Below are 16,234 nucleotides of genomic sequence, written 5' to 3'. Positions count from 1 at the left end.
CACACTGTTGCAGCAAGTGTAAGGCTACGGCTGAAAGGGGAACTAGTGCCATCTAGTGACAACATTTTATACTTAATAGCACAATAATTTTGTCGGGAAAAAAAAAGAGAGAAGAAGAACAGTCTCATAAATGCATGCATTCTGCCTGCAGTGGACCTCATATAATTGTGATCCATCAGACAGTTTAGTAAGGTGTTTTTATGGCGTTTTAATTCATTGCAGTCTGAAGGCCAAAGTAATTTTAACTGGCCACTATTGATGAACTCACTCAGAGCACCGCGATATTTATGCTAACCACTGGGCGTTGCCCTTTATACAGATAGTGAAGTTAGACAGAGATCAGCATCTAGACCTACTGCACAATTTCGACAAACATGGGCTCTGTCAGTTTAACCCCAAAAAGACAAAAATAACGATATTCCGAAAAAGACCCAGTCGCCAATAGCAATACCATAACTTCAGATTAGACAACATGACCGTAGAACTCACTCAGAACTACACATTACTTGAAATAAACATCAGCAACACAGGAAACTTCAGCATGGCTGTGAACGACCTGAGAGACAAGGCATGAAGAGCTTTTTACGCTATTAGAAAAAAAAAAAATATATATATATATATCAAAATTGACATCCCAATCAGAATCTGGCTAAAAATAATTCAATCGGTTACAGAACCCATCGCACTCTATGGATTTGAAGTCTGGGGCCAAATCACAAACCAAGAGTTCACCAAATGGGACAAACACCCAATAGACACCCTGCAGGCAGAATTCTGCAAACATATACTGCAAGTACAACAAAAAACACTTAATAATGCATGCAGAGCAGAATTAGGACTGTACCCACTAATAATTACAATTCTAAAAAGAGCCATTAAATTAAATAGTGATGCTCAAACCGTTCACCACAAAGCCCTAACATAGAAAGAGTTGACCTCAGAGAGAAAACCCCTTAGCTAGTTGGTCTTAGAGCTGACTTTACAGTCTAAAACATGTCCAGCTAACCCCAGAACAAAACCCAGCTAGACCAAATCAAATTATTAAACTGAAGCAACAGCTCATCAAAGTAAACTGGAATGTTATCTGTCCCTAAACAGAAAATATAAACTGGCAGAATACCTGAGCACAGTCACCGACCTTAAACTAAGAAAAGTCCTGACCATGTATAGACTCAGTGAACATAACCTAGCCAGAGAGAGATGGGTAGACACAGACAGACCTGGTTACCAAAAGAAGACACACAAAATGAAGTGGAAACAGAACTGCACTTTGTAACAACATGCCCTAGTTATGCACAAATTAGGGGAACATTTTTCCCCATTTCACAACCCATCACAAAAGACTTTAATCGGTTACATCACAAGGACAAACTTTCATACCTACTTGGAGAAACCCCAGCAAGCTCAAACCTGACTGCGAGACATGTCAAGTCCTGCCACGACAAAAGGACAACCAGTGGAACAGGACCTCTACCAGACAATAACCGAAACACTGTGCCACATGCATAAAATGGAAAACATAGCAAAACAAACCGCTTTTATTTACACTTTTTACTATTCCTTTATTTTATTGTATTTTTACATTGTTTTCTTTAACTGCATGTGTATGTGTGTAAATGTGTATGAATGTATATTTAATGTTACTATGATTTGGCAATGTAAAGCTTTTCATTTACCATGCCAATAAAGCTACTTGAATCTGAATCTAGCTATTTATGAGAGACAGGCCACTTCTATTTAAAATGAATGGGAGAAATTGGAACGCTCAACCAAGAAGCTCTGAGCGCCCAACGGTCAACGGATGTAGAAAGGAAGTCCTGCCTTACAGGTAAAAGAGCCAATCACCTTTTAGATACAGACATCGCCTGTCAATCAACTCGAGAATGCACATGCGCATTAGCTATACAAGCTGGGAATATTGTGGTTTTTAGCGTAATATGAGGTAAAGAAGCACAATTTATGATATCAGTTTTGTCAGATTTTACTGCTGATTTAAAATATGCTCTTTGATCATAAACTTGACCAACAGTTTTTGAGATTTCAGTGTTCCCCCATTCAAGTAGATAGGAGCTGTCATAACTGGAAATAGCCTCCCGGGAGCATTCCAAAGATGGCCGCCAGTGGATTGACTTACTAGAAAGACTTTGCTGTATCTAAAAGGTGATTGGCTCTTTTAACTGAAAGGTGGGACTTCCTTTCTATATCCGTTGGGCGCTCAGAGCTCCTTGGTGAAGCGTTCCAATGTATCCCATTCATTTTAATAGAAGTGGCCCGTCTCTGCTAAATAATCTCTGGATACAGACATCACCTGTCAATCAACTCGAGAACATGCATGCTCATTAGCTATTCAAGCCAGGATAATTGCGTTTTTTAGCGTAATATGAGGTCAAAAAATAAAAAATAAAAACATTAATTACAATTTCTGATCCCAGTATTGTCAGATTTTATTGCTGATTTGAAATATATATATATATATATATATATATATATATATATATATATATATATATATATATATATATATATATATATTATTTATTTATTTATTTATTTTTTTTTATCGTAATCTTGACCGACTGTTTTTGAGATTTCGGTCTCTCCCCATTCAAGTAGATAGGAGCTGCCTGGCATGATTGGAAATAGTCTCCAGAGAGCGTTCCAAAGATGGCCAACAGTGCTAGAAAGACTTTGAAGCTACACCGATGCAGATTTCCACAGAACTGCAACATTTGTAATTCACAAAAGTTCTACAAATTACCCACTCCTTGCATGTTTGTTCATTAAATATTTTGGCTAATTTGATGATGCTTTCACAGAGGATTTGTCTTTTAAAAAAGTATGGGAGAAATTGGGACAACCAATATGGTGGGTTGTAGAAAAGGAAGTCCCATCTTACAGGTAAAAGAGCCAATCACCTTTTAGATACAAACTGTTAAAGGGATAGTTCACCCAAAAATGAAAATTCTCTCATCATTTACTCACCCTCATGCCATCCCAGATGTGTATGACTTTCTTTCTTCTGTAGAACATGAAGATTTGTAGAAGAACGTTTCAGCTCTGTAGGTCCATATAATGAAAGTAAAAGGTGACCAAAACTTTGAAGCTCCAAAAGCACATAAAGGCAGCATGAAAGTAATCTTTATGACTCCAGTGGTTAAATCCATGTCTTCTGAAGAGATATGATAAGTGTGGGTGAGAAACAGAAACATGGTTGATATTTAAGTCCTTTTTAAGTTAGATTTATTTAAATATGCTTAAATTTGCTAAGTAAAAAATTACTGCTTTGCCATTTACCAAACTCTATTGTTTAAAACATAGGAATTTTGTTTACTAAGTTTTAAAAGTTCATTTATTTTCATTCATTAACTACTTTTAATTAATTTCGAATTAATAATATACACATAATTTAAAGATTACCCAGTTCTTTGGAAATTGACATTTGCCATTTAATTTAAATGAATAAATCTTAAAAACAGACTGAAATATATATTCTGAGTGTACATACAGTATATGCAATAATCAATGATTTACTTAAAATGAATCCTTTTACATAAGCGAAAGGTGGTTTATTAAGTAAAGCAAATTAATCTGAAAATACTCGCACTGCCCAGATGCACAAGATCTGCAACATAAGTTTTTGCAGCCGAAAGATGCTCGATTGTTGCGTAGCAAAGACGTCACATCGGGTCGGGTACCGCCCCGCGGTAATATTTCCCCGGGATTCAGAGGCACAGCGGTGTCACCTCGCTGTGAAACGCTTACCACACAAGGTTACGAAATAGACGCCATTTTGGCTCAACCATGAACTGTCAGCGTGGGAATCTCTCGCGCCACTTTAGCGTTCCTTGAGCCAAAATGTCCCACCCTTGCTGCAGTTCGTAGTAACCTTCTTCTCCATTCGGGGGAGGGATTTACGAGAGCCGTCGCACGAACTATTTCTGCCCCGACTTCTGTGGAAGACTGGAAAATGGCCTAGCCGTGCCAGGAGATATACATCAGATGTCAAAGACGTTATCGGTTGTTTATACGACACGAAGTATGTTGGATTTTACCCGTGGAGTTTCATAGCGGAATCGTGCGTGAAGATGACGGGGATTCCACCGGTGAGTGAACGAGCAACACACAAACTGTTATTCTCTTACCATAGCTGTGATGTTTACTATACGAGTTCAGCATTTTAGACTCCTTTAGTCTCAAAAAACAAGCAAGAGTGAAGAAGGACTCATCACTAGAGCTGTTAAACTGTGTGTTTCTTTCCAGAGAGGGATTAATTAAGGCGGAAGCATTTTTGTCTTCACTTTCCAAGCACTAAGATTACATTACTCTCTGTCTGAATGTTTGTGAAGCGTTTATAAATAGCTGGTAATCAGGTTAGTAAACACATGCAGTGGAGCACGAAGCTAAATACTGTAGTGGGATATTTGACCAGCTAATGTTAGTTAGCAATCGTTAATATAGTCTGTGGAGACTGCAGAATAACCTCAGCTATTCTCAGCTATACGTGTGTGTGGTCTCCTAACACAGTGTTGCTATGAAATGTGTGTGTTCAAGTATACATTACTGTTGTTAACACTTTGTAATAATTTTAATAAACAAACTTTTTAACATACGTTATATAATAATAGGGGATGCACTGATATTAACAATTTTGACCAATACTGATTTTAACAAAAAACTATATGTCGATGCAGAAACCGATATTTTGCCGCTCACCTTATTTTGTCATCAGAACACTGTTTAACTTAAGAATTACAGTTGAAGTCAGAAGTTGACATACACCATATATATATTTAAACTCAGTTTTTCATAATTTCTGACATTTAATCATAGAAAACATTCCCTGTCTTAGGTCAGTTAGGATCACTATTTTAAGAATGTGAAATGTCAGGATAATAGTAGAGAGAATAATATATTTCAGCTTTTATTTCTTTCATCACATTCCCAGTGGGTCAGAAGTTTACATACACTTTGTTAGTATTTGGTATCATTGCTTTTAAATTGTTTAACTTGGGTCAAATGTTTTGGGTAGCCTTCCACAAGCTTCTCACAATAAGTTACTGGAAATTTGGCCCATTCCTCCAGACAGAACTGGTGTAACTGAGTCAGGTTTGTAGGCCTCCTTGCTCACACACGCTTTTTCAGTTCTGCCCACAAATTTTCTGTCGGATTGAGGTCAGGGCTTTGTGATGGTCACTCCAATACCTTGACTTTGTTGTCCTTAAGCCATGTTCCACAACTTTGGAGGTATGCTTGGGGTCTTTATCCATTTGGAACAGTTTGCGACCGAGATTTAACCTCCTGGCTGATGTCTTGAGATTTTGCTTCAATATATCCACATAATTTCCATTCCTCATGATGCCATCTATTTTGTGAAGTGCACCAGTCCCTCCTGCAGCAAAGCACCCCCACAACATGATGCTGCCACCCTCATGCTTCACGGTTGGGATGGTGTTCTTTGGCTTGCAAGCCTCACCCTTTTCCCTCCAAACATAACAATGGTCATTATGGCCAAACAGTTAAATTTTTGTTTCATTAGACCAGAGGACATTTCTCCAAAAAGTAAGATCTTTGTCTCCATGTGCACTGCAAACTGGCTTTTTTTTATGGTGGTTTGGAGCAGTGGCTTCTTACTTGCTGAGCAGCCTTTCAGATTATGTCGAGATAGGTCTCGTTTTACTGTGGATATATATACTTGTCTACCTGTTTCCTCCAGCATCTTCACAAAGGTCCTTTGCTGTTGTTCTGGGATTGATTTGCACTTTTTGCACCAAAATATGTTAATCTCTAGGAGACAGAATGCGTCGTCTTCCTGAGCGGTATGATGGCTGCGTGGTCCCATGGAGTTTATACTTGCATACTATTGTTTGTACAGATGAACGTGGTACCTTCAGGCGTTTGGAAATTGTTCCCAAGGATGAACCAGACTTGTGGAGGTCCACTATTTTTTTCTGCGGTCTTGGCTGATTTCTTTTGATTTTCCCATGATGTCAAGCAAAGAGGCACTGAGTTTGAAGGTAGGCCTTAAAATACATCCACAGGTACACCTCCAGTTGACGCCAATCAGCCTATCAGAAGCTAATTGGCTAATTGCCTAAAGGCTTGATATCATTTTCTGGAATTTTCCAAGCTGCTTAAAGGCACAGTTAACTTCGTGTATGTAAACTTCTGACCCACTGGAATTGTGATATAGTCAATTAAAAGTAGTGCCCGGCCGATATTATCTTCCGATATTAGCCTTTCACAGATATATCGTATCGGTGCATATGTTTTCTGATATGTGCAGATATGAAACTTTTTTTCAGAACATATAATGCAGAAAACAATGCTTGGGGTGATTTAGAATTGGTGTCATAACATAGTTTGTCCAGCAAAGCGTGCTCTGACTCCATTGTTTACAGAGCTGAGCTTTAGTGCGGAGTTAAGCGGTCTCTTCTCGGTAAGTTGCTAACTAGTTTGTGAAATACTACTGGAAAGTTCATAAACAATGACCCCATAATTTTCCCTTCAATATAACTAATATAACATTAACCATGTCTCTGACAACCATGTCACTCATGTTTATCACATCTGTTTGCTGTTAGCCATCTATAGTTTGTCAGTGCAGTCAGTAATGTAGCAGATTGAAAGATAAACATCAGAGCAACTTTTTGCAGCTCAGCAGACAACAGTGCAGTGGTGGATTGTGTCTGTTGAGTGTTGATTTCATGCGACGTTGTTACCTAGTTGGTGAGACGCAATGCTGGAAAGTAAATAAACAACGTCCATCTTGTACTTTCCGTGACAACGAGCTTATAGCTAACTAGCTAACCATGTAGCTACTTTCATACCGTGTCAATTGAGTTGAAGCTAATGAGTAAACATGTGTTCACCAAACTGTTTTGTTCAGGATTCACAGTTTGGTACCCCCTTCAATTCCAGTCGTTGCATTTACGAAATGTAATATTTAAAAGTCCAAAAAAGGTTTTCCACAGTTGAAAGTTTCCCCTGAACTTGTATAGCAGAATACGGTGTAACACTGCTGCCGCTGTTTATCTCTTGACTCGGCAGCAGTGAACCATGAGTTATTGTTTGTGACTGTTTTGTTATACATTAACAGTGAAATATTGCTGATGATGTTTTGATAAGCAAGAAAACAGTACTTTAGTACAATTTAGAGGTACTTGTACTTTACTTGAGTATTACCATGGCATTTTCTATTACTTCCACTACATTTCAGAGGGAAATATAGTTTTTTTTTTCCTATGTTGACAATGTATATTAATAATGTCAAATATTCTTTGATAAAAATATTTAAGAAAGCAGCCTTCTGAGTACCTTTGCATAGTCATATTGGTGCAATATCGGTGCACAATCCACATAGAAAAGGTATTTTTTTTCATTCGAGCTCAAAAATGAACTATATCTGCCACATATTGGTAATCAGTGAATTTTTCCTCTCTAAAATCGGTATCAGTCTCAAAAATCCCATATCGGTCGGGCTGTAATTAAAAGTGAAACAATCTGCCTGTAAACAATTGTTGGAAAAATTACTTGTCATGCACAAAGTAGATGTCCTAAACGACTTGCCACAACTATAGTTTGCTAATATGAAATCTGTGTAGTGGTTAAAAAATTAGTTTTAATGATTTCAACCTAAGTGTGTGTAAACTTCTGACTTCAATTGTATATTGTTAAAATCAACAAAGATGTACAGAAGTTATATATACTATATTTTAAAACAGCCTTTTAAGGTTTAGTAGTCATGCAAGGCCATACTGCAATTTCAATCTTAATTCAATCAATCATGCAGCATTTATGGATATTATACTGATGTCTCTGAAGTCTAAGTCTGCTGGTTTCAAAGTGTTTTGGATGGTTTTCTCTTCATGTAAACTACAGCTAAATGCCGCATACATAACTGTTACGTCCATTTATGATGTTTTTCCACATTAATGTGAGAATGAGAAAGAATAAAAAATAAATATTACATGTTCTTAGGAGTGCCAACTCTTCTACACAATGCGGCTATTATTATTTCTTGGCTGTGCATTTAAATTCACAGAGTTTTTACAAAGTGTGTTACTAATTAATTATATATAAACCATCATATAAGTGTTTTCATGCTTATAACCGATAGCCAATGGTCAATAATGGACCAATAAATATTGGCAACTGATACATCGGTGCATCCCTATATATTAATGCTTAATAGATCAGTGGGTCATCTGTTCAAATATATGGAAAATTATAAAGAAAAGTTTCATGGTATTTTTAACTATTTCTAATGCACATTATTCATCTGTTGAGCATTGTATGATTTAATAATATTGTTAATGTGTTTGAGGAAAGGTTTTAAGTGCCCAACCATTTTTGCTCTGATCAACTGGTGAGTATTTTGGGAATTTGGGATGCAGTTAAGAATTGCAAATATATAAAAATCCCAGATAATGACACTGAACCTTTTTTAATGTTTGGATTTGACAATATTTTTTTTATTCTGGTGGGGCTTGTGTAGAGTCATCAGGGCTTGGCACTTGTTTTGTCTGAGTGAATCAACACTTCTGCAATGCAGAAGTTACTGTTACTCATTCAACTTTTTTAATGTGTGACTGAGTGTAACCTCAGCTTGAGATATTTTTGGAAGGTCTTGAAATCCAGTGAACCCAGTGATGGACTGCCAGATTCATGCTCCTTCAGCAACAGATACAGCCTGTTTGCTTTATTTAGACATCTGAGCCACTAATGTTGTTTCCTTCAAATGTGGTGCCTCACTACTGATAGCAGAACTTAGGCTAGTATGTTGCTTTCACTCTCTTTTTTTTTTTTTTTTTTTTTTTTTTAAGGAGAGATGAAAGTAAATCCTGTATTAGCTTGAGACACCTGCTATGATGTGCAGTGATTTAGAAACACTTCATTCGACAGCTGTGAGCTCTCAGCTTTTGATGGAGCATCACTTTACGTTTGTCCACTGGATCCCTTAAAGGTATATTCCAGGTTCAATACAGGTTAAGCTAAATGGAAAGCATTTGTGACATAATGTTGATTACCACAAAATAATTGTATCTTTAGGGAAGCATAAGTATAAATCGGTAATAGTGAGGCACTTACAATGGAAGTGAATGGGGGCCAATCCGTAAACATGAAAATACTCATTGTTTCAAAAGTTAATGTGATTATTATGTGGTAAATCGCTTACTAACCTTTTCTGTGTGAAGTTATAGCCAATTTTCAACTTCATTGCCATGACAATGTAATGCCATAAACCATAAAATGATCATAATAACAAAGTTTTAAACAGCTTTACGCCTCAATAAATATTTGTTTTTTTAACAGAAGCTTTAAAATAAGTGCTTTATAAAATTATAAGCTTCACATTTCTGCCTTTAATCCCTCCAAAAATTTGCCCCATTCACTTCCATTGTAAGTGCCTCACTGTAACCTCGATTTTTGTTTTTTGTTTTTTAAAAGAAAAGGAGGAACAAGTCAATTATTTTTGTGGTAATCAACATTATGCAACAAGTGCTGTTGACAGAGCTTGACTATTATCAAACCCGTAATATTCCTTTAATTTATGTAGCCTTATGTTCAGGATGACTGTTATGGATGGGTGAAATGCCACAGCGTGCCATCGAGTTTATCCAGTTCAGTGGTAAGAAAGTGACAGTGAACCATTCTTGGAGTGCGGAAGCAATCAAACTGAGCTTCCCGTCAACAGTCTTAACAGCACAGTCTGGGGCAGATGGATGCTTTGGAAAATGAACATTAACAGGAAAGAAGACCATACTTGATGTATAAAAAAAGTTAACAGATCTCCACATTCCAATGCCTTGCAAAAGTCCAAACCGATTACATCACATCACATGACATTCTCGAAAATTAGTTAGTTTCTTGCAAGAATAAAATTTACTGGGAATACAGGGAGTGCCTTTAGCATATCAGGATAATGTTCATTTTTGTTTTCATGTGGGAAAATAGATTGCATGTGTGAGTCAAGAACAGGCCATTGCAGTATAGGGTATGAGTAGTAACTTTATCATGATTTGTGATCAGTAGCAGACCAACAAAACTGTGTAGAAAGGTGTGGTATGGTGTGTGCTTCTCTATTAACAGCTTTGTTATGTAACAGCACATTGGCAGAACAGAATTTTTCCATTTATGTCAAGCACAACAAGTCACCATCCATATTCTGTTTGCCCTGTCAATCCATATTTGTGGCATGGTTTGCAACGGTTTGTTCACAAAAAAAAAATGTTTTTGTACCTCTGGTATAGATGAATGTTAAGTCTGTTCAATGGCAATCTAAATTACCTCACTCATACACATCCTATAAAGGCTAAATATGAGATTAATTAAATAGCTGTAACTTACATCTGCACAATACGGTAGTCCGAATGCGCATCTTACGTTATGAATGTGCTGTTTCTGCAAAATCATGCTACATGTAATGCGATATCTTAAACTGTCTAAAACACATAGTAGTCTAAGCAAGTAAAATTCACAAAACCATGGCCAAACTTCTAAGAAAGTAGCTAATACGGTATGCTATATTTATTATAGGTTATTTTTGTCTAATCAAATTTTATTTCATTTTTGTTGAATATTACATGAAGTATTGATAACATTTAAAGGACATAAAAAGGACAAAACATGACAAAAAATAAAAATAAAAATGTGGAATAAAAATTACACGCTGTATATAACTTCCAATCCCAAAAAGATTTTAAATGGCTTTTAAATGTCTGTAAATAAAATTATAAACATTCAGGTGTTAAAATACTGCACCTTGGTTGACTCTGACTGCCCATGTATTATTCAGGGAATCTGCTGAGTAATTAAATCTTAATCAGGAATGGTCTCTGGTTTCATGGGTCACAACTAGCTTGTCTACAAACCATTTAGTTTATTCCGGTGACTCATAATAAAAGACACAATAAGCAAAAATGTTGCAAATTTGAACTCTGTGCTCTAAATTAAATATACTGTGGATTACACAGTGCATTTCTTTAATTTTGGTGATTAGTTCTGAATCTAAAGCTCTTTGTATGAAAACATGGGTGGATTCACAGTACGGTTTGAAGGATTTGTTGCTGTGCTGCCACAGTCATCTATAGCAATGATTGCAGTTGTAATTAAAGGCTTACTTTTGTACATGCAGACTCATTCTGTAGGTTGTGGACACATCAGGGATTATACTTGTTTTGCCTTTCAAAGTATATTTGTGAGCGAATACGAATGCTTTCGACAAATGCGCACTATGACTGCTTTTTAATACTCTTTTAGTAGTCAACAGCAGGCGTTTGCGGCGACAGTGCACACAGATGAGGACTGTCTGCGTGTCAAGAAAATATGGGCTGCACACGAACGGTCCTTGCAGACTGTGCTGAAGATGAAATTTGCATCACGCATACTGTGCACTAGGGCTGAAACAATTAGTCGACATTATCGACAACGTCGACAATAAAAAATTGTCGACACAAATTTTCGTTGTTGAATAGTCGTTTTGATCTCATTTAACATAACATGAGATCACATTAAACTCTAATGATGATGCGCGAGAGCAGCACTGCAGTTCGCGCCTGACTGAGGAAGAATTACACAGCTCACAGTCCAGATGCACTCTAAAATTTCACAGCTTCAGGTGATGTAGATTGCGAAGTATGAGGGAATTATAATGCAAAAATACAAAATAAGTAAATACAGAAGCACTCTCGTTGTGGAATAAGTGGAGCCGGAGCTCTTTAAAGGAAACACCCCGGCGTTACATCTTAAATGCAGTTATATTTAATGTGTTATAGCTTTATTAAAGGTAAAATAATACGGAAGCAGATCATGTAAATAACTACAAACTCCGAAACTGGCATTTCTTTGTGCGTCAGTGCCTCTTCTATGAGTTGCGCGAATGTCCCGATCTAAGGGGGAGATATTGAAACTGCAGCCGGCTGATGCACACTCTGTCACGGGGATGCTCTTCCCTCGAGCACGCACACTTAATGCAGCTAGATTATAACGTGATATTGTTATTGAATCATAATATATGTTTCACTGCATTTCTTATCGTGATTAAATTGGCAATACTCAGCTTTATTAATGAGTTTTTTATTTTATTTTTTTTTGTGAGTTAAAGATGGATTGAAGTGAACAGAAAGGTGAGAGAGGGTAGTCTTTGCCCCATTATACACTGCAACAAAATACGTTTTTGATTTGTTTTTGTTTTGACTTGTTTTCCAATATAAATATCTAAAACTCCTTTAAAACAAAGTACAATTCCTTTAGCAGCTATACTGCAGAAGAAAACATTGTTATCTGAGAATGTTGAATATAATATTAAAAATGCACATATTTTAAAATATCTAAAAATCCTTTCAAAAAAAAAAGATTAATTCACCTGAGAAGCAGCATATAATATATTTAGACTTGCTTTTAGAGAATAGATCTTGAATATAAGTATATTTTGTCTTTACTGCACACAGAAGTATAACCAAGTGAAAAAATATACTTATATACAAAATACATTTATATTTAAGATACATTCTCTTAAAGTAAGTGTAAATATCTTGCATGTTGCTTCTCAAGTAAATGTATCAATTTTAAATGGAAAACAAGACAAAAACACTTGATAACAATAGGATTTTTTTTGCAGTGAATTTCTTTACTGAATTAAACTTAATAAAAATTATTTTTTCCCTTTAATTCAGTGAATGTCGTTTAGAGGTATTTTTAAAAGATGATTTTGTCCTCTTTATTGTTAGTAAGCACGTTTAATACAAACTTTTAAGTCAGGGCACAAGCTGAATAATCTGTTATCGTTGCAATAATCACCAAATAGTCGAAAAATCATTCTATAATCTTTAGATTAATCGATTATCAAAATAATCGTTAGTTGCAGCCCTACTGCGCATGAAACTATTAGCAACGCAGACAATGGAAGTATACTTTGGCCTTTACAGTAACATCTAGTTTAATTTATTGATACATTTTTAATTTGATAAGAAGAAATGCACATTTACTGAATAAACTCCCATTGAATTTATTAGGAATACAGGATGCTCATCAAAGTCATGTGACTGAATAATTAGTTTATAACTGGACTAACCAGCGGACCAATCATTGCATCTGAAATGTTGCTTTGGTCATCCTGAAATGTGGTGTCATGAAAATCAAAAGCCTGCAAAGAGTTTGCTGAGCAAATAAGTCAAATACAAATTTGAACTGTGCCGAAGAGCAGGTTTATTGACACTTTTGAAAATATCTTATAGATGTGCACGGGTAAAGTCATAAGGATGGAGGAATGCACACACACACATAGCTAGTGCACCCAGAACTTTGAGACATGCAGTTGCTCCCAAACATGAGAAGTTCTTTAGTGTTTTGTCTGCGTGTTCTAAAATGCAAGTATTTTAATTAGGGCTGTCGATTTAATGCGTTAATTCAGTGCGATTAATTATATAAAAAATAACGCGTCAGAAAAATGTATGCAAGTAATCATGTCCCCGGACCGTGATAAGGAATATTCCATCCATCTGAGCAGTTCAAGCTTGAAGTACCCCCTGTTTTCTTCAGGGGGCAGTAAGCAAAACTTCAGCTGTTTGGGCAATGTGCTTATGCAGAGAACAAACCACACTCACCGACGGCAGATAAAACAAGATGAAAACACGTTCTTGCGTTCAAACAGCTTGGAGCGCAAATACAAACGCAGGTATCTTAAGACGTGTTTTTCCAAGTTTCAAACTATGTTTAACTTGACACAGCGTCCTAAAAACTGTATGTTTATGACGCTACGCAAACGAGATGCTCCAAAAGCGTCTGACGCAGGTGTGCATTGACGCATCCTTAGAAAAGCCCTCATAATAAATCTATCTCGGACTGATTCAATTGCAAAATAGATTGCTGTGAACTGTAGGCCAATGATAGGCAGGTGACATAAGTTCAGTAATATGGACATAAACTAAATATTGCATACTAAAGCCACTTTTTGAATTGTCTTTTTGGTACAATAAGGTTCTATTCGTTAATATTAGTTATTACATTAGGTATCATGAACAAACAATTAACAATCTATTTTTTACAGCATTTATTTATATTTTTTACAGCATTCTTTGTTAATATTAGTTAATAAAAATACAATTGTTGATTGTTAGTTCATGTTAGTTCATAGTGAATTAACTAATGTTAACAACTTTTGATTTGAGAAATATATTAGTATATGTTGAAATTAACATTAAGATTAATAAAAGCTGTAAAAGTATTGTGTATTGTTAGTTCATGTTAACTAAAGTTGTTAACTAATGTTAACAAATAGAACCTTATTGTAAAGCGTTACCATCTTTTTTAATACTTTACTCGTGTGCCACAATGATGTAATGCATTTTAATTATCTATATTATTATTTTTTATAATATATATTTTATTTATAATTATTTAAATATAACTATTTATAAGTATTTAATCATTATTTATTGAATTATTGTTATTTTAGGGGCTTTCTAAGCAAATATTTATATATGTTATCAATTGCGATTAATTTGATTAATTAATCGGCATACCATGTAATTAATTCGATTAAAAATTTTAATCGATTGTTCAGCCCTAATTTTAATAATAAAAGAGTCACAGTGTGTACAATTTATCCGAAAGTGACGATTTTGTTCTTTTAACACGGGATGAAAATGTGGCTTTATTCACACGTTATTTTTGCGATATTATGTTTTTATTTGCATAAATTAAATTGGCAAATTGGTTGAAAACATAGCAATAGACAAAGTGACTTAACAATTTTTTATTCTGAGTAAGACAAAAATGTTTTCTTTGTAAAAGGGTTAGTTTGGCCTATGACTTTCTTTCTTCTGTGGAATACAAAATATGTTAAGCAGAACGTTAGGGATTGACAACCTCAGACACCATCCACTTTCATTATATGGAAAAAAGATGCAATTAAAGTGAATGTTGACTGAGCCTTTTTTTACCATTTAATTTAAATTGTTTTTTAGTTGATATGGTATTCTAAAAACACAGCAGATATTTTTTCAGTCATAGAGAGCAATTGCAGTTTCAGGGTTCCTGTCCTCCGTCCCACACAAACGGTTTGCCCAGCTGTATGTTTCGTATTCCTCTCCTCCCATGTCTTCTTAGCTTTGCGCTAACAGCATGGCAGAGCGTGCATCTTTATCTAAGCGTAAAATGTGTTGAGTCTGCTACTTTCAAAACCCTCTGCTTGCCGGAATGTCTCATCTCTGGTGTAATCCTCAGCACACTTGTTCTTATGTGTCACCAGCCTTCTCCATTACCCACTTTGTCAGTGACGTACTGCCCATTGCAGTTTACCATAGAGTCAACCACAACTTTGTGTGGATCATAAGGAATTATTATACACCTGATTGTATCCATGCTCAAAGTTCAAGCAAAATATATAAACTCTGACTTTAACAACAGTCAGCTGGAACAGTTTGGTTCTTTTTGGGCCCTAAGGGTATTAACATGAGGCATCTATTTAGCATATGGCTTACTAGGTTGAATCAAGCATTACAAGAATTCAAGACATTAGATTCTATCTCATCGGTGTGGCCTCTGTTCTTATCGTCCTGTTCCGTTTCAGGTTTGGCTGTCCAATGTGTGCGAGACTGGGTGAGACAAGGGCTCTGTCAGGAGCCTTTGTGCAGATTTACCTGCAATTACTGAAGAGGACCTCTAGGCAGGTGAGAATGAGTATGACTGTATGTTTATATCCACCTTTGTTCATTTTTATTACAAATTTGTTGGTGTGATTTATTTGAGCTTGTCTGAAATATTTGGCACTTTATATGATCACCATGGCATTTTTTAGAACATAAAAATTACGTCAGAATGAATCAGTGACCTCATAAATCTGATATAGCTACCAGACTCTGGGAGGCTTTCACAGTTTGCAGTACCTTTGTGACACTGTAAACACTTGTTAACAAGGTTTTTAACTTGTTAGCTGAGCTTTTTTTTGTCATATGGAATAGAGGTAGACGGATTTATCGGTTTTACAGATTAATTTGTGCCAAAAGTTGCCTTTTGGAACAAGTAATCGGCAAAAAATATATGCCACTAGTTGCCAATAGCCTATTTATTTTTTTTCTTTTATTTGTTTTTTTCATATTTCCTTCGTGTTGTATTGATTTAATATTAAACACAATTCTGTTCCCTTTAGTACTGAACAATTCCGTATTATAGCCTACGTGGTTGGTTTATATTCTGCAGAACAGACGAAAGAAAAAAGATATGCGTGTCTGAT

The 16,234-nt window shown here is 35.8% G+C and overlaps 1 protein-coding gene across 3 annotated transcripts in view; it reads left to right on the top strand.

Annotated features, from left to right (window-relative positions):
* The first annotated feature begins 3,837 nt into the window (after positions 1–3,837).
* zfyve9a (zinc finger, FYVE domain containing 9a) overlaps positions 3,838–16,234 on the top strand; it is a 38,279-nt gene continuing 25,882 nt past the window's right edge. Inside the window, exons 1-2 of one of the 3 annotated variants that reach the window (XM_051698774.1) lie at positions 3,838–4,103; positions 15,572–15,671. The gene's annotated coding sequence lies outside the window, so the exon portion shown is untranslated. The remainder of the gene's footprint in view (positions 4,104–15,571; positions 15,672–16,234) is intronic. The other 2 variants (XM_051698772.1, XM_051698773.1) reach the window with 2 other exon arrangements.

The sequence above is a fragment of the Myxocyprinus asiaticus genome, chromosome 5, assembly GCF_019703515.2.
Source record: "Myxocyprinus asiaticus isolate MX2 ecotype Aquarium Trade chromosome 5, UBuf_Myxa_2, whole genome shotgun sequence".
NCBI classification, from domain to species: domain Eukaryota; kingdom Metazoa; phylum Chordata; class Actinopteri; order Cypriniformes; family Catostomidae; genus Myxocyprinus; species Myxocyprinus asiaticus.
Note: the sequence above shows the minus strand (reverse complement) of the source record. Positions and strands in the feature narration are given on the sequence as shown.